Genomic DNA, 23,183 nt, shown 5'->3' with positions numbered 1-23,183 from the left:
CCCTGTGATCCGATGCTCATCGGGGCTCGTGTAGAAGCGCAGAAGCGAAAAAGCGTGTCGTGAAACGGCGGTGTCGGTGCTCACGTGATGGAGTAAGAAATCGCGAGACCGCGTGATTTAGGAAGGAGAGTCGTTAATCAAGCGGTCGAGTTAGAAGTCAACAGGTGCGAGAACGAAGCGGCCGGCTGGTTCTCTCGCATGGGACACGCATGCCGCGCGTATGTCACGGACCTGTGTCTCCGTGTGTACACCTCTGACTAACCGTGCACGGGATTAGGCGTCTAGGAACTGAGACGACCTCGGGTCTCTCGATACAAACTCAGATCATTCGTTGACCATTCGAAAAAGAAACTCCACTCTGTTCGTATGAATATCAATTTTATCAAAATAGTGAAAATGGCCACGATCACGATTTTATCAAAATTTTATAGCAAAGAAGAATAGAAATTTCATTGACCATGTAGAACTAACGATTCATAGTTTCTTTTTTTTTTTTATAGAAACTTAATAAATTTATAGCACTAAATGAAAGTCTTTGTAAAAATGTTACATTTCAACCGTCAATGGTTCTCATAATTTCGTCGAGTGTAGTGAATTTATTAAAGATAAAGAAGGCACGATTTAAAAAATCATGACAATTCGTCTAATCGATAAGCAATCGAAAAGCGATATAAATTCGATTAACATTGAGATTAGTCAGCAAACGATTGGATTAAGTTGGACGCGTTAAAGAGTCGTTAACGCGACGCGTAAATTGCGATCGATGCAATCGATAATAAAATTTATTGTCTCGCGCCGATGCACGGCGGATCAGCTCGTGAAAACCGGTCTGATTCCATCGACCAGGCAATCTTCGGGCTTTTCGCCTTGCATCGTACAGATAGCAATTTTCTCCGGGTAATTATCACTTTGAAGCTAGATACCGGCCGCATTAATAATCCGCGGGAAATGCATAGCAGGCTTGCAACGCTTTGCTCGATCAATTGCTTCGCTATGTGGATCATCATCGAGATTGTCCTGATTTTATGAGTCGTTGATTAAGTGATAGGTTTACGAAGTATTCTCGAATAATTCCCGAGAATACTTCGAGAATACTTTTACGCTCGTTCTCCCTTGAATCTAAACAGACTTGTTTTACCGAAATTTACATAATCCGCCAGTGGCCAGTGTATCGATCTGATTCAAAATCGACATCGATCATAAACTGAGACTGTAGAAATGAAACGTCCGATACGTGAAAAGAGACGCTTCAATGAAAAATACAGAGTATCCACAGATAACCTTTTGCAGCCATTGTAGAACAATGTTTTATGGAAATCTCGCGGAATAATAAAAAAACTATCGATTCGTAATTTTTCGTAAAGAGCTTATAAATTTATCGTATACAGCGCATGTGTGAATCATTTCTTTAGGATATTTCGATACTTCTTTCCCAACAGCATGCTTGAAATGCCAAGAATATGTTACCTAACACCCTGTAAGACAGAAAACTGTCTCGTCTAAAATTCAGAATGGACAAGAGGGAGGATGGTAGAACGACCTGACAAACGAGCGAGGCATCGAGTCCTCTTCTAAACGCCTTCTAACGGCGTCTTTAATCACTCCATCCAGCGTTGGGTGAGGATGGAGGCCTCGGCTCGAGCGAAAAAGGGCCGCGAACAGAGTCGACGGGCCGTGCTACCGAATTCCCGTGACAAGGTACAAGGAACTCCAGACGTGAAGGCAAAAAAGAAGCGAGAAAGATCCTCGCAAGAGGAAGAAGGAAGGTGGAAACGGGCCTGGCAAACGCATTTGTCGGCTGTTGGCCCGGTTCTCGTCGCTCTTTCGCCAGCAGGAAAGATTAGTGGTCCTAATTCCCGTGCTCGTTCGTTCCTCAGGAAATCCCCACGGTAGAAAGACACGTCTTCTCTTGACTTCTCTTCCTCCTGCAAGTCAGTTCAACTCCACGAGGAACAACGAACGAAGAGAGGAAAGGACAGAGGAGGGGAGAGGAGAAACACACGGACGAGTTATCTGTTCCGTTTCTCCAGGCGGTGTAGGTTACGAGTGTCCGAAAGCGGAGGCCACGCTCGTGCTGGCTACCGTAAATGTAAATATCCTACGCTCCCCGCATTAACATACGTCCCCTCAAGCTCATTAAGGATGAAATTAATTATCCAATGGAATCGTTTCTCGTGTTCCACCCAGCCTAAAGCTGCGACGCGAGACACGGAAAAACCGAACCTCGGATGGGGCCCTAGGGGGCTTCTAGGTTGTTACAGTCTCTCGACTTATTGAGAAGTTTGGATATGCGAGTTTGTTTGGTGATCGCGAGCGCATTCGTTGATCTTTCGAAGTATGAAGAAATTGGTCCGAAGATTTTAGGATATTTATTCTAGTCCAATGTGGACGCAACGTGATTCTAAAAAGAAACAGCGTACAGTCTTTATGACGATCTTATGTCGATGAATATCCAATTCTGTTTCTTCTCCAACATTTTGACGTTCTTCAATATTTTCATCTTCCTGCGAAAACAGCGTAGAATTATCCTGAATTGCTATTCGTGTTTTCACAAAATAAAATATTTAATGGAACCATCTTTAGCACTTATTACATGTTCATATAATATATCAAATCCTTCGCAAGAGTATGTTTGCGCTAAGTATCTTGCAACTTTTATATACGTTTCCAGATTGCTTTCAAATCTGATCGATATAATCACGACGCTCTTATCTCGCTATAGTGTTAGCAGAAATTCCAAGGTGTTTTATATAAAGCGTACAACGTGGACACTGAATTGTTCCATAACGAGCCGGTGTATATCCGAAACACGATCTCGAAAGTGCACGGGAAATTGCACAGGATTCCGGAATACGGTAGGAGGGTATCGTTACTCTGGCCAACGATAAGCGGTTACTCTCGTGTTCGCGCTTAAAGGTGGCGCCAATCGATGAATTATCGCGCGTCGCGCGCGTAAAGCAATCAGCGATCACGAAGAAATCACTGGGAGACTTAGAGCAGCAATTATCCTAATGGATGCAAAGTCACACCCTGCTGTCTGCACTGGGCATGGTAATGAGTTGATATCACCGCATACCAGGACCTTGTATCCTTCCAAGTCCTGTTCGAACCAGCGCCGCGCCACCACCGATCCCCTCCCCTCCCTTCTCCTCGTTCCTCTTCGTCCTCTCCGTTTCGTCCCTTTTTCTCCCACCTATCTTCCAGCGCATCTTCTCCTCGCCCTTCCTTCTCCCTTCGTCCTTTGCCAGAGCGTACAGAATTCACTCAGCCTCGAAAATCACCTTCACACTTGAGCCCCGCTTGTGGCCACGCTTTGCCACGAAGATAACGCTTACGGGGAACCAGGCCGATCGCTGATCGCGAGTCTGACTTTTCAATGGGTAATTGTTCTTTCGTTGGTTGAGAGTATAGGTATCTTTTACTTTGGCCAGAATCGCTGGATTTTGTAATTTACATGTGTGTTTTTGGATGAATCCCATTCGCTTCATGTTCATTTTTAAAGCTCGATTTTAATTATCTAGGGTGGTAGTTGAAGCAGTCGCAAGCGTCAGCTCGTTCTTGGAATTGCCAGTTTTCCTACTTTCTGCAGACTCTCAAATTTCGACGTGCCGTTTTATTTCTGTTAAAAATGAGTTGTACCGTAGACGATATTTATATTTGCAGGGACTAAAATCGACTCAAGTTTATTCGTGCTTATTAGCTTTTTGGTCTGCGATTATGCAAGTTTTTAACGAACGAAAGATCCGATTCACGAGATAACCGTGTAATTCAGAAGTCACGTGCCCATTTGTCCACATTTCGCGAATTGAAAACTTCTTCCTCCGCCAAGATTCGTTTATAATTTTAGATTAAATTTCCGATGAAAGTAAAAAGTTGGAATGAATTACAATCTAGCTGTCTCGCGAGCCTCACAGAATTCTGTTTATGGAGGGTTAATTATGAGCATCGAGACTAAACGGGTTAAGAAACTCGTCCCGTGAGCAAACCACTTGAAATGGCTTCGCACTTGTCACTGACCACCGTTATCTTCTCTCTTCTTAGAAGGTGTTCGTGGGGTGACAGAGATACTCAGAGGCATGACCTCTACCTGCTACCTACACCTTGGCTGCCGCGGTTCTCCACACGATTGCTTGCTCACGATTCGTTGAAGTCTCGAGCAAGCCGCTATTTATTCAATTCTCTTCGCGTATGATCAATTCTGCCATGTCCAACCGAAACACCTCTCCCAGTCAACTTCATCGTCGTTTCTATCTGGCGATTCGTTCATCGCGTGCCGTTTTCAGTTTTCACGTCTGAAACTTAACTTCTTTCTAAACTCTCTAACTTTCGCACTTGACTACTCTTGACTTAACTCTTCAATATTTGCTTATTGATCTACGCGAACCTATGAGAACGACCCAAAGTATAGAACGTTAAATACTCGATTATTTACAAAAAAAAAAAAAAGAAACCCTACGAGATTACGAGGAAGAGGGAAGATACAGACCTCGACTTTCAAGAGACGAACAAGAGCAATTTCGTTGACGATCACTAGTAGCTTGATGTCGCAAAGAAAAACGAAGATTCGGATGAGCGAACTGTGTGTATCGTGGCAATGACGAGAATGAACTGCGCCCGGGCCGTGGTAGCAAAGAGCTTTTGTACTCTGGCAAGAGCATTGATTGAAATGCAAACCAGTTAAGGGTGCAACCTAATCTCTAACCAGAGGAAAACTGCTATACCCGCGGGACTTTCTACCGCGTTCGTAATCCGTCCCACAGGATTCGGTGTCGTTTTCCATACTAAAGAGGACAACTCCTCGCTTTAGCTAGGCTCTCAGTTAACATGTTCTGGATGTACTGCACGTGTTTTTAAAGAAGAACACCATACGTCGAATAATAGTTTGTAGCTTAAGAACAACACATTAGTGAGATCATGATCATAGTCTTAGGTGTCTATAGAGAGAATATTGATTTGGAGCAGTTGGAATAGGGAATAGTGTCGGGACACGAGTAGCCAGACTTAAATGTGGCATTATCCACTGAATGAAACGTTTGAAGTACAAGACGTATAGTTATACGTATAGTCATCTTGTCTCTAGGATAAATTACTCTTTTAACGTAAACGACTCTACAATCAGATGTCACATAGCTTTCGTAAATTCACAAAGAACTCGAACACGGTAATACACGAGATATTCCTAGCAAATCATACTTTCACGCTTATTTAGAAATTATCGCGATAATCTCAAAACGATTTCCAAACTTGACACGCTACTATACGCAAACTTGCTTCTCCATTCTTCCCGCAAAGATGCGAAAAACTAGCACAAGATGGTATAGAAATGTAAATTTTTTAAAATAGAAACTATACGTCATCTCCTACGTTTTTCATAATATTTCCGGAAGCTAGTACGAAAGGGGAAACAAAACTCATCTTCTACTCTTCCGATAAAATTCCAGGAAGCTAACACGAGAAGGAATAAACCTTGGAAGAAATTTGACGGAATTCTGCTGAAACGAAGCCAACATTGGGACATTGGTCGGGACATTTGCACGATTCCGAAGCCGGATCGTGTTGAGCTTGGATAAAACTGGGAAAAATCGGGACAAAGTCGGCGGTAGCCGATTAGAGGCCTTCTTAAAATCCATCAATAATCCAGTATCGGATGGGAAGGTCGCGGGGGCTGGAAGCCGACATTTCTCGGTCTTCCGTTGGTGGCTGGCGCGTATTAAACCAGCGGCCGTTCCGGAATCCGCGTATCCGCGAGGAAAATTCAGGATATATCGGTCGAGACCTGTCGACGAACAAGTCGAGCCGGTGTGCAGACATGGTAAAACTATTGGATTATTCGAGGCGTACGAGTGGAAGAGCTGCGGTTAGCAGGCATCAGACTGAGTTTGTTGGATTCGGGATCAAAGTAATCTCGTTTGCCACCCCCCGATCAGCCTATCCCCGATGACCAGGGCTGGGCAAACCACGCCCTATCATCGCTGAATACCGTCGCCCTTTAGGCCCTTTTCGAAAACCCAATTAAAATCATTTAAAAGCAAAGTGTATTATTCGCAAGCCCAATTTTCGTCTAAAGTGCCATTAGACTCGATAAAATAATACGAAATAAGTCGATGAACACGATTTTATAGGAAGCAAAACGCTAATTTTCGTCGTTTTTTGGCTCCTATACGTGATACAAAATTGGTTTGTTTATTAGGGTGAAAGAAAAGGGTGGTTTTAGTCGAGAAACGTGGATTTGGACACGTACAAATCCACTTTCTTCCCTTTGGGCGAATATTTAAGTGGATATTCGCGGAATGTTGGACACCCCTGATGCCAGCTGAGGCGTATGATCTGGTTAGTTGACTCTAGGGTGGGTTTTGCCCTCGGCAGGCCACAATCCGCTCGTTTTTCGAGGCCGGATTAGCCTCATAAGACGACACCGCTGCTCGAAAGATTAGATACCGAGATTACCGATGCAAACAGCGTCGAATGACGGATTGAATCGGATAGCCAAGCCGATACTGATCAAATATGGCCAGGGAGACCGCTGGAAATCGGTCGAACCGCGTGGCGAGCGATCATCTAACAACCGATGACGAGACCAACGTGTGCCTCCAATTTTCTCCATTTTACTACACAAATTCTCCAAATGAATCTATCAATAGGATATCAAAATGTACAATTTCATAGGTCCAACATTCAGCTCACAGATCAGTATGATTACAAAAGGTGTAGAGCGTCGTTTGCTTAGGGAGAATCGCAGTACTTCCTGAATAAGATATTGCGGGAACTGCAAGCTCATTAGATATAATTTCTCCGTTAGTTTTTAGAAGAAATACTATTAGGCACACGGGATAAGGTGGATGTATGATTTTGTAACAAATTTGTTAACAACGTTGGTAGAATTCCGAGAATACAGGCAACTCTGTCAAGGGATGTCTATTTACTTCCAGCTTTAACACAGTCGCCAGACCTGTCCAATGAATCAAATCTACCATAGATTTCTATATTGTTTACAACCTAAATCCATTCAAATACCACAGATACGCTCCTCGAACATTAAAGAAATATATAAACGGCGATGAAGACATTCGTATTAAAAATGGAAATAAGGAGGGACCTCTGTGTAAAAGAAAGTTTAGAATCAACCAGGACGTGGACAGACAAATCCATTTGAGTTCCTAGGATACTCGTTTCAAATACTGAAAGACATATTAACAGATCGCTAATTAGAAAAGTGAGACAGAGAAAAATTCCCCTAATGAGATTCGTAGAACTCTGAGGTTCTCCATTTCGAAGAACGCCGATTTTCCACGACTGAGTCGTGCGGATTGTTGATAGAAAAATCATTTAAATTCGTCGTAATAATAAAAACGCCAAGATCGAAAAGGAAAATATTGAAAGAAAAGAAGATTCTTCAATCCCTTCATCCTGAGCGACGTCACTTCTTGTCGAACTCGGAAAACGACGAAGACCATCTCCTTGGCGATTGAGTCGTCCAGGTGTTGGGGGCAGAGGGTTCCAATGTCAAACCAGATCTCGGCTACGAGAGTTTTTCACTCGTTAATTCGAGCTGGTGACCGTTAAGCGTTTCTGGCTGGTCTTGAGGTGGCAATAAAAAGCGGGGCGACGAAGATCATCTTCATCGCTGCTCGAGTTCGTGACGTTTCAGGGCGGTGGCTTCGCGTGGTCCATTCTGTCCGAACGAGCACGCACGATGACGTGATCACGTGACCGTTAAAAACCTGACCTAACCGACATCCCTGCCGGCACGCCATTATCCGTGCGTCCATCGCTACTGAATGAGCCCCGATGTCCGGGGCATAAGCTCGCTATATCGTCGGCCCTCGTAAATCCATCCACCTAAAGGACATGCGATCCAGAGGCCCGTTGTCCTTCCTATCAACGGGCCGCGCGAGTTCCTTTCCATTCAAGGTCCTATGCTCGTACACGCGCGTCTTTGCGTGTTAACGTTCAGTGCTGACGATTGGGTTTGTTCCGTAATCGGCTATGAAATTGGAGAGACATTAACTGCAAGTTAGCAATTTTTTCCCTAAAATTTGGCTTTTTCTCGAGATTGGGCGGTGTAAAGGAATTTATGGACGGACGAAATTTATGTCGAAAGGTTTCTGCTTTGTAGATAATTCTCGTAAGCAGTTTTTGCGCAAAAATGATTAATTATTTCGCTTTGTTGCGTTGCGTATCCTTTTTGAAGATCCTACGCCATTCCAAAACTTGATGATTCTAACATTAAAAATCGCGCCGACATCGCCCTTTTCATCGCTGACAAACACGCAAAATCTTTCAACCAAGCCTCTAAAACTTTTCTGACTTTCTACAATACTTCAACCACACCTTTTTTATCCAGAAGGCTCGTTATAGAGCACGATAACGTCTCAAGAACGATTCTATCTGTTCTCCTGCCAAAGAATCAAACCCTTGGAATAAAGATTTCAAGTTTCACGAATTGGATCAGGGAGATCGGAGCTTCACGGACTCGGTTCGATAAAATGACAGCGACCTGGCGATTACTGGCGGCACGCAACTACCGAATGAACTAATATCCAAGTGTCGACCTAATATCGAAGCTCGGCGTAAAGGCATCGGGAAGGCACGCAACGTCTCTCTCGTCACGAGGCGCGTTGTATCCCTTTTTCTTCGGGTCCGATGGTTGCATGTACGCGTACTTTGTGCAGGACGTGCCGTGGATATCCGGTGGTTGATCGATACGTCAGGAACGCAGCGATTACTCCTCCACGGGATTACTTTACCCGTATCGTGTTGCCAATCTGTGTATACAGGGAGGCCAGGTGAAATTGCGCGAAAGTTGCCGAGTTAGACCAACGCTTTTGGCCAACTTCCTTATTCGCCGATTGTTGTAGGAAGAACGACTATCGTCGCTTAACCATGCTAACTACATTTTTATTATAAAAGAATTTCGTCACCTTCATTGGTAGATCGAAGAAATATTTGTGCATCAAAAAAATGATCAACTTCCTTCTTTAAAGATTCTCTTGACTTCAACGTCGAGTCTGAAACTAAAACTGCACGATTATCGAGAATATTGTATTCTATGTTGAACATTTTCTTGCTGAAGATTTCTTCTATTATTCTTCTATTATTCTTCTATTATTAATATCTTTCTAAACTACTTTCAAAGGCTGCTTACGATAATTAGGTATATTTTCTTCCTTAACCGATAAACGCATCATCACATCACATCATTTTCATCAGACAACAACTAAATAAAATTATAACACGAAAGAACGTATTCTACACACATGTTCAACCTAAAACGGATCGAAAGAAACACAATATCGTGTTCATTTGGACACACGACCACGGACGACAGACTCCAGTTTCTTACGAGATCATCGAAAGAATTATTCACCAACTATATCACAACGTCTTCAAAGATTTTTCTTTCAAAACGAAAAGATCTTCTCTAAAAGCTGCAAAGACAATGGACCGAAGAGGAGACAGATCGAGGGAGCAGATGGGTGCTACCCAGTGCGCGGGGCCACGAATCGATTTCGATCTTTCGCTCTCGATCCCATAAATATCTGGCGGAGCCAGTCAGCCGGATAATTACGTATCGAGGCGTACAGGGGGCGGAGAAACGTGGCGTTCTCTATAAGCTTCGATATTATGCCTATACGTAGTCGCGGCACGCTTGACCCTCTTGACACTCGGATGATATAATAATAATTGTTGTGCGTCCATGCCAGGCTACGAAGAGGAACAATCCGCCCCGGCATCATTGGTAGAAAGTCGCTGGCTTCGGATACACCGACCTTTCGCGGTCGTTGTGTTGCTGGGACCGGCCCAGTGCGCAGAACGGGGCCCCGTTTAATTTCCTCGCTTCGTTTCATGCTTCTTCCGAACGAGCGTTTTCGTTTGACCGCCGTTTAATTAATATCGGAACGCTTTCACGGCCCTTGCCACCAATACGGCCGATCCTTTATGCTCGATATCGCGACTTCTTTCAGTAGAAAACGCGAACTTTGATCTTTCCCCTTAAGCATTTCTACGAGCTCCGTTTTCTTCATTTCTTCGTTCATGGTGCTTTGTTCATCGTACGTGCAATTGAAAAATCGCTTCCAACGTTTCTGAGCAAATCGACGCAGGCTCGCGAAAGTATTCGAACATTTGGAGACGCTCTTTGCGAATATAAATAGCGTTGTGTCGAGTCGTGCATCCTAACGAGATACGATCGTCGAGATTACGTTGATAAAATTTGAAACAAGTCCGAGAATATGTATAGAGATTACGATTGACGTGTTTCCTAGAGATCACAACAGTATTCAAACGATCAATTATCCATTACGTTAACAAACTTTACGTTGTTCTCGAAGATCCAGCTTGAAACTTGAGATTATCTGTACCATTTCATCGTGGTAAATACGCTCGTGAGAGTAAGTCAAATTTTTTGGGTATGTCGAATACTCGTTATGGATCGGAGTAGCAAAATGGAGAATTTTATTTGGAAGCTTCAAATAATGGGGGCGACGCAACATATGCGTCAGTAGAGTAAGAATACCGGTTCAGACCATCCGTCTCGCTACTTTCTTATCGCGTCGCAGCTTAACTTCGACGTTTCGCCCTGTAACTGTCAGATGCTCGTAACAAGATCATGAATTCTGATACTCGGTCTTTATAGCTCTTCATGGCATCAAAGAAAACGTAAGACCTCTCTTCGTCCCTTTCGACTGGGCATTGATATAAGAGCAGTAATTTTTGACCACATCGATATTGATTTAGCAGACGTGAACATTGAGAAAAGAAAGGATTCAGCCTCCAGCTGGACACGATCTGGAGAGGTTGCACGGCTCGAAAGTTCACCAACGTTGGCCCGATCCTCTCGCCTCCCGTTTGAAAATGAGATTTCGGTGGAGGGCAAGATAACAGACGAAACTGCATACCGAATTAGTAGGATGGAATATCTACCGAAGAGGCATTACCTATCGTCGACTGAGTACAAACAAAGAGGAGAGGCGAGCGGTGTATAGTAAAACGATCGTCGCTCGACTTGAAATACGTAGCCATTAACGGCCATAACCATTACCGATTCGACTGAATTGTGAGGTTAGTATGGGGCTAATCTGCTACGTGCTTTACTTACCTGTCAAGAAATTAGCATATTATCTGAATACCGGCTCCCTTACCTCCGATTCCTTGGGAGCTCGAAACTGTTCCTCCTCCTTTCGCTTTCCTTCGCCTCTTTCCACTTCTCTTAGCCCGGTTAGTTCGAAGCAACGAGCATTTTTAATCGATCAGGCCTGATGAAATCGTGTTTCTTCAAATTCTATATTAGCGAAACTTAAAAGAGCACAAGCCTATGAACTGACGGCATTTCTTTAATGAAATCGTTAAGAGATGAATCGTTAATCATCTTACTAGAAATATTATCGAAGATGTATAATTAAACTCGCAATTTACGTCCGCGATCGTTATTAATTTCGTTCCAGCGCAGCCCATGTGACTCGATTATTATTATTAATTCGTTATAGAGTAGCCGACGTAAAGACGTAAATATGTCGGATACTAATTGCTAATTAAGTAATGAAATGGAAAATTTTATAAGGTTGTATTCTGACTGTTGTATGTTATTGAAGCGACGTAACGTACGCGTCAGTGGAATAAAAACATCGGTTCAAACCGATTGCCTTCCTAATTTTCTGTCGCGTTGCGGTTAAACTTTGTTTCATATTGTGATTCTAAATATACTTACTACTACTACTACTACTACTACTACTAAAAACGCTTATATGCCACATACATATTATGCATACACATATACATATATCACATGTTTCCATTATTTCGTCCAATCTCTGTGCATATACATATATTTACATTTTATCAGATAAATGTATTCGCTGTTACTAGAGCAATTAAAGAAAGGAAAAGTGAGAGGAGAGAAATAAGAACGATATCAAAGCAACTTAAGGAGATAACGGCGTGGCAATAGTAGATTCTTTTGTGGTCTTTAATTATAATTGTAGGTTTAGATGGCGCTAAGTTTAGACGTAAATAGGCGTGAGAGCGTGAAAGTGTGGGATGAGTAAGTGCGACTACATTCGATACGATTGAGTAAGTATACGGTATCATACGTGTAATCTAAGTCTATTTCCTGACCGTGAGATCGAAATTAAATAAATATCTAATTATCTATATTCACTTTGACTAAATGAGAAAAATCGCAAAGAGAAAGAGGAAGCAAGAGTTGATCAGAGTTCCAAGCTAATTGCTTCATCGACTCTTAACTCTTAATAGAACGCGTGCAAAAGGTTCTATTTGCGCGCGAATAATTGATCGTGCGTGGGTCTACGATCGAAAAAAAAAACACTGGGGGCGGACGAGGTTAGGGGTTGGGGGCAGCTTCCTGTGCCGGTGTTGGCGGCACGCACGAAAATGTTTAACGCAAACGAGCATAATGGGATCTTTGGTGGAACAGAAACAGAAATAAAAATCACGGTAGCTTCTTGGGCCATCGCGAGGCTTAATGGGGTTAACCCTGGCTAACCTACGTATAATTAAAAACAGAAAATGATCCGAGACGAATCGGGATTATTGATCCGGCGGATTTTACGTCGACGTTTAAGGGCCACGGCCAACGACGATCTATCAATTCGTACAGCGCGCGGAATTCCTCTTTTGTATCGTCATGCCTCGATTTACGTACTCCTAAGTTACATCATTCTGTTCAATGAGTCGATAAGAACTCTGTTTCATAATTCGATCCGAACAAGGAAAGTATTGGACTACAGATTCATGAAATTTTTGACTGCTGTTTAGCATTTTTCATATGTAGCAGGAAAGACTTTCATTTTGTATGAGCCGAACAAAAGGTGAGAAACAGCGATTTTCTGATCGAAGAAAGAATCATATATCAATAGACTGAATCTTTAAAAAAAAGCAACGGATAAAATAATATTTAGGAATAAAGAAAAAAAAATAATTTTCACACGATTCTCTCTTGACTCTTCTAGGGCTCTCAAAAAGCTCTCTCGAGACTCTTTCATCCATTCGCACAGAACTCTCGCTCCTACATCGTCGAGATCCGCTCTTAATCACGAAGCTCGGTTTCAAGATTTCCTCGAATGGCACTGATAACGGTGACGAGCGTTAACAGAACTATGGACCGAGTTTATGGTGCCGTTTCTCTTCGAGGTGAGACAAACAAAGCGTGCGAAAGCCCGAGGCAGGAACAACTCCCAGGCGGGTCTCGTTAAAAGAAAAACTGGCAATGAATTCCTCTTTATCCGGAAATCTACCAAAGAAAGAGCACGTAAAAAATTGGTGGTAGACTAGCTGCCAGAGAAAAAACAATTACGAGCAGTTCGTCGTTTCCACGAACCGCCACGAGATCGCTCGAAACGAGTTCGTAACCCATCGAATCCGATCTCCAATCGGGTCGTCGACAGCGGAAAGGTAAACACGGTAAAACCTTCGGTAAGAAACGAGACTTTCTTCTGCATTGTAGTTCGCTCCATCCCGTAAAACTAACCGCTGCTTGTTTACCGATTACCTCTTACTTACGCAGTTTCCTTCTCTGACCCGGCCATTTCGTCCGGTAACTGGGACTTGGTGGCTCGGAGAACCTTCTATGAAGCTGTTAGCTCTCTGGAAACGACCGAATGCCGGTGCGAACTGAATTGTCCCGTTGGCGCCATGTTCTTGCCGGTCAATTTGCGGAATCGTGTTGATCTTGAGGTGAGTTGCGAGGTTGTTAATTTATCTGTTTAGCGGTATGTTTTGAAACGAGAGGTTCGATTTAGGTTAAAATTTGTAGCGGCACAGGAGTCAAAGGACGACGCGAGTCGAGAGCGACTCATGCTGTTGTTTTGCCTCACACAGAGTATCTAAAGTATCTCCGAGTATCTCACGAGTATTTATCGAGCTACGCGACCGAGCATTAACGAGTATTTATTCCGCAATTTTATTTGGCGATTTATATCTTGTACTAACGACTCACGTATACGGTTGTACATTAATTTATTATTTTAAATATGTTCGACGGTTTCAACAACGCGCAATCTCGTTCTTTAACGTCACGTACATTCCTCTACAAATTGTATTATAGAAATAAGGGAACGTTAACGTGACTTCAATAACAAAATCATTAGCGAGGCAATGGCACGTTTAAAATTCGACCAATATAATCATGACAGTCGTGTTACGTTGGAACGCTAGTCAAATTTCAGAAAGTTTTAAATAACATGCATAATATGTACAGAACAGCTGTGTAAATATCTTCATTGAGACGAGACACCATATTATTATTAGCATGTAAGGCGACTGTCAGTGTTCTTCGCTTATCTTGCAACACGTAAAAGACTGAACGAAAGGCTAAATGTCAAAAAATGTCATTAGCACGTCGTTGGTTGAAGCTTCTCGCAATTTACGGTTATCCCTCGATCAGATTCGCCGACGAGGATCAGTAAATCGCGCGATGGCAACGGCAGTCAACAGGCAAACGGCACGGTACAACCGTGGGATTCGCGCTAAGGATCCTCGTTCGCTCTGCACCCTCTTGGCTGCCGCTCTCTTCAATCTTCCCTTAATAATTGTTTTTTGCTCTCGTGTTTACGAGGACCGGCCAATGATACGCATTACGCGTGGCGCTGATTGCTCGGCCCAACTTTTAGTTCCCTCTCGCCCCTAATCTTCCCTTTCATATCGTCCAACTCTCTCTTTCTCTTTCGATCCTCTCGCCTGGCCAACAAGGAGCGTCAAACAAATGCGCGTCCTTGATTTTCCACAGATGGTTCCCGGGTAATTTTTTCTTCTTCCTCGTCGCAGAAATTTCAAATTGCAGCCAGGTTTCCAATCGTTATTAGACCACGAATTTTTATGCATTTGTGGTTCTGTCGAGGAACGCAAACGCTTAGATTGCACATAATACGCAAAAGTATATAAAGTGTCTAAAGCACTAGGTATAGGTACCTGTTGCAATGAAACAATTTTCTACGTAGATTCTCTACCTGTTGCAATAAAGCAATTCTCCATTTAGGTTTCATTTTTTTGGTCCCATTACGTATGAAAGAAAATAAGCGAATCCATACCAAGGATTCGTAAGTGGCGTAAAGATTTCTATAAAGTGAAACTGAAGTCGAATTTGGATCGGAATTAAAAGAAGGAAAATTCACGATGTAACCAACAATATTTATTAATCGATCCAATATGAAGACTAGAGAGAAAATCGTGAGAATAATGTTGAGAACCTGCCATTCCAAGATACTGATAATATTCTAAGAAATGTTAAAAATCGAAGACTGAGGAATAAAAGTAGTTCTTGCTACTTGGCGTATCGATTGAGGTAACTTTCCTATTCGATAGGAATCTCTACGGAAATAGAATTAAAAATCTAGAACCTTCAGTTAAAAGAAATGAACCCCCTTCTCCACTCGTTATCGTAGCTTTTTGTATTTTCATTGTTCCTTGTTTTCTATGTAATAACAACGTAGGAAACTATAGAGCTCGCAAGCATTAGGCTCGTTAGAAGCCAACAGAGCAAAATCTGTACGGGTCTTACGTGTAATCGACGGAAAGAAAAAGAACTGGGGCCAATTGGAATAGGATAGAAGGGGGCGCCCGTAAACATGGAAAAAGACGCGGGGCATGGCTGCATATTTATAAAATGCAAATTCTAATTGCGGTAACAGCGACGCGAAATTAATGATTGCATTTAAAACGCTTTATCAGCGGCTGGCACATTTTAACTCACGTAATAAGCAGCCCGTGCTCCATCGCGTGTGTAGCGGTGTTCGGTCGGATGAAAAGCGCGGTCGCATAAATTTTTATTAAAAAAAGAACCGACCCTCTCCATTAACCCTATCGAACCTCGAAACCGTTTCATTTTGTTACACGATGAAATCCGAGAAAGTTAATATCAATATTGAGGCTACATGAAAATTTAGAAAACATAATTCAAGCGAAACTGCTTCGTTTTCTCGTATAAAGAAGCTCGTGAAAACGAATACTAGCATTAAATCAATATGAAAAGTGGAAAGGCTTAAAAGGCGAATCTAATCCAAACTACTGTTACATTCTGTTACACGAAGGAATTCAAGGGAACGAATACTGTTATTAGATCAGTATAACAATTTCAAATCACCTAAAACAGATCTGTTCGGAGAAAATGTATTGGAAAATACTGATTTTTGTACGTAATTTAACAATGAGCTTCATCAAATCTAGAAATATTTTTAAGGATAAAAATTGACGCCGACATGCGAAGATATGTAATATTAAACCTACATGAAGAAAACATCTATAAAATACCTGCTCGGCTAGACGTATTCTCACTTAAATTATTAAGAAGATATATTACAAAGATCACTAAAATAGATAAAACACGATGTTATCGTATGGATAAAGGCAACTGTCGCTACAAATACACAGCACGATGATAAATTGAGAACTAGTTTTAGAAAGAATTAACAGTGACGGATAATTCCACCTTTGAATCGGTAGTGGATAGCGTTTATAAGTTTGCAAAACGATATTTTATAGAACAGGCCGGACATTTCGCAAGTTTTAGTGGACAGATGACGCGGAACGGAGGCACCGTCAAAAGCAAAGCTAACAGCCGAGCGAACATATGGCGTGGCTAGCGTGATCTTTCGGAAAAAATGAACAAGTTTTCGTGCCGTCGACCCACCGAACACCGCTGTTTCTCCGCCTATTGGGCGGTACTTGCGTTTTCGCAAACGCGTTTGCACAAGTCTGCAAACAATCGGTCGTGTTTGCCGTTGCGCGTTCGCCCTTACGCTCTATGCTAGTCTATACAACCCTGAGAAACTTTTGTCAACTAACTTTTCCTTGAAAGGATGATCCTCGAACAATTCTCAATTACAACTTCTCGAATCGATAAAAGACGACCGAATTTCCGAAAACAAGCCAGGAAATATTTCGTAGTAAACTGATAGCCTGGAGCGTAACGAAGATTATAAAAAAAGGAAAACATAACATATTTTTGCGGGTTATTTTATTTTAACGTTGTTTTATAAATAGAAAGAAATATTTAAATACAAAATAGTTAAAAATGGAAGGAACCTGATTGTCGAGACTATTCCCTCAAATTATATAACAATAACAAATAAAAGAATAATTGAAGTTGCCTCCTTATTGCAACGGTTCCTTCGATTGACAAAAATTTCAAGAAACTTGATCAAAGCAAACCGTACATACATCGATCTGATATCTATTTGTTAATATATTATCTTCATGAGAAACTCATCGCTGTATTATATAATGACACCTCTGAATCTTCGAAAATGTTGTCATAAACGAAATTCTACTGTAAACGAAAAAAAGAAAAAGAGAAAGAAACTGAAGGATAACTCGGAAGAGAGGAACGAAAATATCGTTTACTATTAATCTACCAATTTATTTCACCGAAACATTTTAACGCGAAACTGGAAACACGCAGGTGCCTCGTTACTTCCCGTTTCCCCACGATGCAACCTAATTACTCTGAGGACCCCTTCGTTAAACAGTGATAAACATCTCGACGATTAATAAGGAGTACTGTTTTCTTGATGCCAGTTGCCGATCCCCGGTGCAGCGACGAATTCGCCGATTCCGTCCGAAAACGACAAAAATGTGGTAAAAGGTGCGATATAAAATAAAACGAAAGAGACAAGAACCTGGCTTGGCCAGTGGCCTCGAGTTAATTGCAATCCTCGTCCCTCGTAAATTAGTTTTCCATTCGTTACTCTGGCGTGTTCTGGTATGTCCGAAAACGTGTTCGTTAAGAATTAATATTGTAATCTTTAGAAACAGTTAATGAAATCCGAAGACAACGTAATGTAGCATTTATATACTTAATGATTAAGTTGTAATGTTATAATAATAATATCTTAAATGATTGGAATTTTGAAATTCCTAGAACAAGTAGTTCGCTGTTTCTGGCCGTTATATGGTTAGTAGATCGCGTATTTTGATGTATTTATGGGAAATTTGAACGAGCGAAACTGCGCACAATGTGTACAATCAAATATGCGATAAAATATTGCAAATTTCGATTTAAATTCCATTTCCTTTAGTCACATTCATGAAAATAGAAAAGATGCATCAAAGTCCTCGATCTAATTATAACAATACCAGACGTAAAACGCATTTCGAGATATCGTTTAACAAACTTGCTTGTACAGCGTACGCACTAGTGTTTGCGTATTCATCATTTGCATTCAAAGAAGTACAGTTGACCTTCTTGAGAAACAAACTCCCTTCTCTGCTTCTCTATCGTGCATCTCCTTTACCTCGGTTCTTTTAAGCTCGTTAAATTGCATGAGTTCTTAAGATTTGAAGATTTGCCCAAAGTATTCCTATGTATAGAAAAAAAAAGAGCGATTAGAACAACTCGACGTTCTTCTCGGAGAGAAAAGACTGTTTCCAGTGTAGGAAAAGGACACGTGTGGCGCAGAGTCTAGTCCTCGGGCCATGAGACGACATGTAATTTACGACATGACCCTTGACGAGTGATTTGCAGACGTCTCGTAACGAGACCCATGAATGACTCTGACTCTACCCTAATCGCATTCTGCAGTTTGCCTTCCTCCGGCCACGTCTTCTTTTCATGCGGTCTCTCGTGAGAAAAACTTGCACGTTTCTGTTTACTTTTACAATGCTTCCAGCAGTGTATACGTTTCCTCGCGAATTCATCGGTAGAAGAAGGAGGAGGAGAAGAAGAAGAAGAAGAAGAAGAAGAAGAAGAGAAAACGCGTGAGCATTCCTCGTTTTCCAAGTGAAATTTAAACAAAAACGTCCATTCAAGCTACTTAGGTCGTGTAAACATTGAAATCTCTAAATTATTTGTTTCTACATAGACCTATATGTTATCAATAATATCGTTGATAATATATAAACGAATTATTTGGTTCCAAGTAACATATTTATAGTCCATTATGAATATTTCGATTTTAGCGAGAAAAGGAAGAAAAAAAAACAAATTTTTTCTAATCAAAGTTTAAACACAAAAGTTTCTTTTTTAGGTTAAGTTCTGTATACGTTGAAGTTTCTAAATTACATATTTGTTTGTAGACACTTGGTAACTGGTAAGGTATTGGTGGTTGGTTATCGATACTTTAGCAAATTTGTGTGTTTAGTGAAGAGATAGTGCGTAACGAATCGACTAAACGTTACGGGGGCACGTCCACTTAAGAATGAACCTCGTCTTTCCTTTTCTAGAGACTTTTATTCGGTGGAAAGAAACAAGAGAGACAAATCTATATCGATGCTTTGATAGAAATGGCTCGCGAAAATTTGTATCATTTGCACGTCATGTATTAAAATAATAGATTATACTTCTTTCACGATCGTAACATTAATCTTAAAAACATAATTTTTAGCTGTTGAATGAAAAATATTATATCAACATGTTCTATATTAAAATAAAAAAAAAAATAAAGTAGGATTTTCATTGAATTTTTCCATTTTTCAAGTACTGGAACACTATGTTACTACAAGTCCTCGGTAGTATAGTGGTCAGTATCCCCGCCTGTCACGCGGGAGACCGGGGTTCGATTCCCCGCCGGGGAGAAATTTTTTTTTCATCCATAAAATTATATTTTTAGCTATTTACGTATACTGACGCAAAAATAAACTATTTACGAAAACTATCGAGTGATTCTGTTCATAATAAACCGTGCGTCTTACCGAAGAATATGTCAGACCGAAGTATCCTATACGTATATGCTATGTACAGAGGCACAGAATAACAAGGACAAAGAAGTCTGACCAGATTGACCTGGTAACGAGGTTCTTGGATTGTCATAACAAGGTCATTCTTTCTCGTGACGGTGAATAGAAAAGAGCGAATACCAGATTATCAGAATATCTTGGCTTCGTATGCAATGGTATAGCGAAATCGAAGTGTTATAGAATATTGTACAAGATCATTGAACTTTTGTAAATTGCTTACAACTGCATCGATAAACGATCGTTGCGACTTCAATTAAAAAGGACCAAACAACACCGACGACGACTAGAAATACTACAATAACAAGTAATAAAGTGAGTAATTCAGCGAATAAGAGAAACTACTCATCAATGAAGATTCTTATCAGCCGACCATAAATCACAATGTTGCCTAATTCCAAAGCGTCGATTCTAAACAGCAAAGCAACCGAACAATCGAATAAGATTTCCACTTAATCTGGCTATTCCTTTCACATGAATGAATTTCACCAAACAAAAATCCAATTAGCCACCGCAATTAATTCCTAACGCAACTCATTTCACGGTTGAAAATCGTGCTGGAAACCAGCGAACTATAAAAAGCGAAGCAATCGAATCAGTGTGTTGGCGTCATCGAGCATCGTGATACGGTACCATCGTTCTCGAGGGCCGCGTGTTTCGCTAATTACCCAAACAATCAGCGAAATTCCGATGCGGCGCTAATAGTCGCAAGACAAATCGGCAAGCGTCACGAAACGATTCCTCACGATTGTCCAGCGCTCTCCTTCTCCCCCCTTTGTGTGTGCCTCGTCACGAAAAATCGCGGTCTCGTTTGGTGGCAAAACGGCCAAAAAATTCTCTCACGTGCCGTTAATGGCGGCCTGGATGAGAAAAACGAGGCGAATTTTCCACGGAAGCGGGCGAATTTTGGTGGCAAAAACAGGCGGCGCGTGTCGACGCGGCCGGAAATAAATTCGCCGTCAAGTTCATTTCCATATCTTCGTGGAATAAATATTTCTGTTTGGCTAGAATCGTTGGAGAGAAAAACCGGACGAGTTTTACGGTCGTCAGAAAATTATGAAAATTTTTGCCGCTTGACGAATTCCTTGCAATTATCGGGTCGAGTGTGTTTTGCGTGTTGCTTAAAAATGAATAGATACGATTGAAAGACAGAAGTATTCGGCAGGATACACGTAAACAAGAAGAGAATAATTCTTTCGGTAGAAATAAAAGGAGAAATATTTCCAATATTAAAAATATTCAAGTATAAGTCAACGAAATCTGGTTCTACGTTTTTCGTTATTCGATAATATAGAAACTGTTTCTCTTTTTGTTTCTACAACAGGCCAACTGTGCGAATACTTTTGTGTCTCCCTGTATTGTAATAATAATTAAATTATGTGAGAATATGTATTAAAAATGATCTATCAATTTGATTCTTTAAACTCGCTGATGTCAAATGTCACGCGGGTACTGGCAATGTTTTTAAAAAAACGAGCAAATCAAAATGCGTATCGTGTTAGTAGATTAATCTCGCTGACTGTCAAGAAAAAGCGCGATACTATGGCAACTCGTTCTCCTTGTTGAACGGGTTTGTGCAAATTCTACGATTATCTCTATCTTAATTTGATATTTCAATTCCGCTGGGATTTATCTCCATCTGGTGAAATATAATGTCGTTATCTTCCCGGATAAATATTTATATATTTCTCGAGTGCGGCATACGTAAATCATCGAATTCGAATAGAGAGATTGAACGTTATCGACAGAGGAAAAAGCTTAATGTATAAATCAACCGTGTACTCGCGCAGTATATTGAAACATGTAAATATTAACACTAACGTGACAGTTGTAAAATAACTAAATAAGCTTACCCGATTTACGGACAAGAATTCTATGCGAGGAAATTTGTGACCACTTACCTGCAACAAAAAATCCCACATTTACATAACGGAACTGAATTATAAGTTTTTCTTTCTTTTTAATGTTATCTACATCTAATTAAAACGTAACACTTATGTATTCATAAATGATTCTTTAACATGATTCTTTAGTTTCTTAATAATGAAATTTGTTGAATTGAAATATATTGCACTATTAAATACAGTAAACGCGAATGAATATAATTAACCTTTTCCTGTTCACAATTTAGATTCGTCCAGCACTGTGCATTCAATCTCCTCGTCGTTAGGATAATATGTTAAAACAGGGCACCTTCGGTTCATCAAAAAGTAACGGAGATAAGTTAGAACCGCGGAAAAATTCCACGATAAAAATTATCTAACATAAAAGGTAGCAACATCATACATAAAAATACTAATCTCGTCCACCGCTATATATGCCCTATCTTCTGGTTATTAAGATGATTCGTTAAAACAAGCACTCTCGGTCGATCGAAAGGTAACAGAGATAAATTACAGGCAAAAAGAGAAAAAGTTATCACGATGTCACAATCTGTGTACTCTCGCATCTCGTTCGATATGTATAATACCAATTCCGTGAAAATTCGACGCCTCTGCGTGTGTGCACGCGCGTTCCTCGGCCGCGGCCTCTAAGAAAAGGCATGTGGCAGGTGGCCGCACGATAGTTTGCATATTCATCGGTTTCTCGCTTATCGGTCCCATATTATCACGGCGTGCTTAATTGACTTCAGATTCCCTCATTAGCGCTAATGGGTTAATTCCAAAACTGTTCCACCGTAAGGCGCCAACAAACCGCGGACAAGAGCGCGCTCGCGCCCGTGTCCACAAAATGCAACGTGAGAATCGTTTCTGCCAGTTCGACTCACGGCTCACTGGCCGATAAGTTCAAGGAAATTAAATTCGATTATTAAGAGTTATATTGCGACAGATAGTAGAAAGACTCGAGTACATTTTTATTCACATTCGAGGAATTTTTTAGCCGAACTTTCATCTGTATCTTCTGGTTGGACATTTTCATCGAGAAATTGGCGCAATTTTTATTCCGCTCCCAGGAATATCTTTTCAGCTTTTATTTTCTTCTTCTTGGATCTCTCGGTTGAAAAATTTGCATAAGGGTTATTATTTCTCTGAATATTTATATTACACGTTTGGTTAAACTTGTTCGTCGAAAGATTTACGTAATTAACGTTATTTCGTTCAAGCGCGATATTTCACGGCTGACTTTTATTTTTGTTTTTTCTTTCTTTCTTTTTTTTTTCTTCCAAACGAAGAGATACAAGAGGAGGTGCGTTTAATAAGAAAGCAAGGGTAAAGAAATCGCGGGGGTGGACATAAGTAATCTTAACGCAATTTTTCAAAACCGAATCAGCCGCGAGGAAGACGAATAAAAGGAACGATGCAACAAACAATGGTAACGGTTCGCATGTTTCGTGACAATGTGTCATAAGAGGACTGCAAACATACGTAACCACGTATAGCAGCTCTCAGTGATACAACGACGTGTAATAATTGTGTATAATATAAAGAGCACAGAATCGTGTAACAACGTGCGCAATGCAGCATATCGATTTAATGAAAAGCACCGTCGTATCGAACGCA

General features: G+C 41.0%; 1 protein-coding gene and 1 non-coding gene across 5 annotated transcripts in view; one reads left to right on the top strand and one right to left on the bottom strand.

Moving 5' to 3' along the window:
- The window catches only part of LOC122570240 (aryl hydrocarbon receptor protein 1-like), a 155,244-nt gene that overhangs the window by 109,756 nt on the left and 22,305 nt on the right, over positions 1-23,183 (bottom strand). The gene's annotated exons all lie outside the window — the stretch shown is intronic.
- Trnad-guc lies at positions 19,453-19,524 on the top strand. Its single transcript has one exon. It is a non-coding gene; the product is annotated as a tRNA-Asp (tRNA).

The sequence above is a fragment of the Bombus pyrosoma genome, linkage group LG8, assembly GCF_014825855.1.
Source record: "Bombus pyrosoma isolate SC7728 linkage group LG8, ASM1482585v1, whole genome shotgun sequence".
Taxonomy (NCBI): Eukaryota; Metazoa; Arthropoda; class Insecta; order Hymenoptera; family Apidae; genus Bombus; species Bombus pyrosoma.
This window is presented reverse-complemented; position numbering and strand designations above follow the sequence as displayed.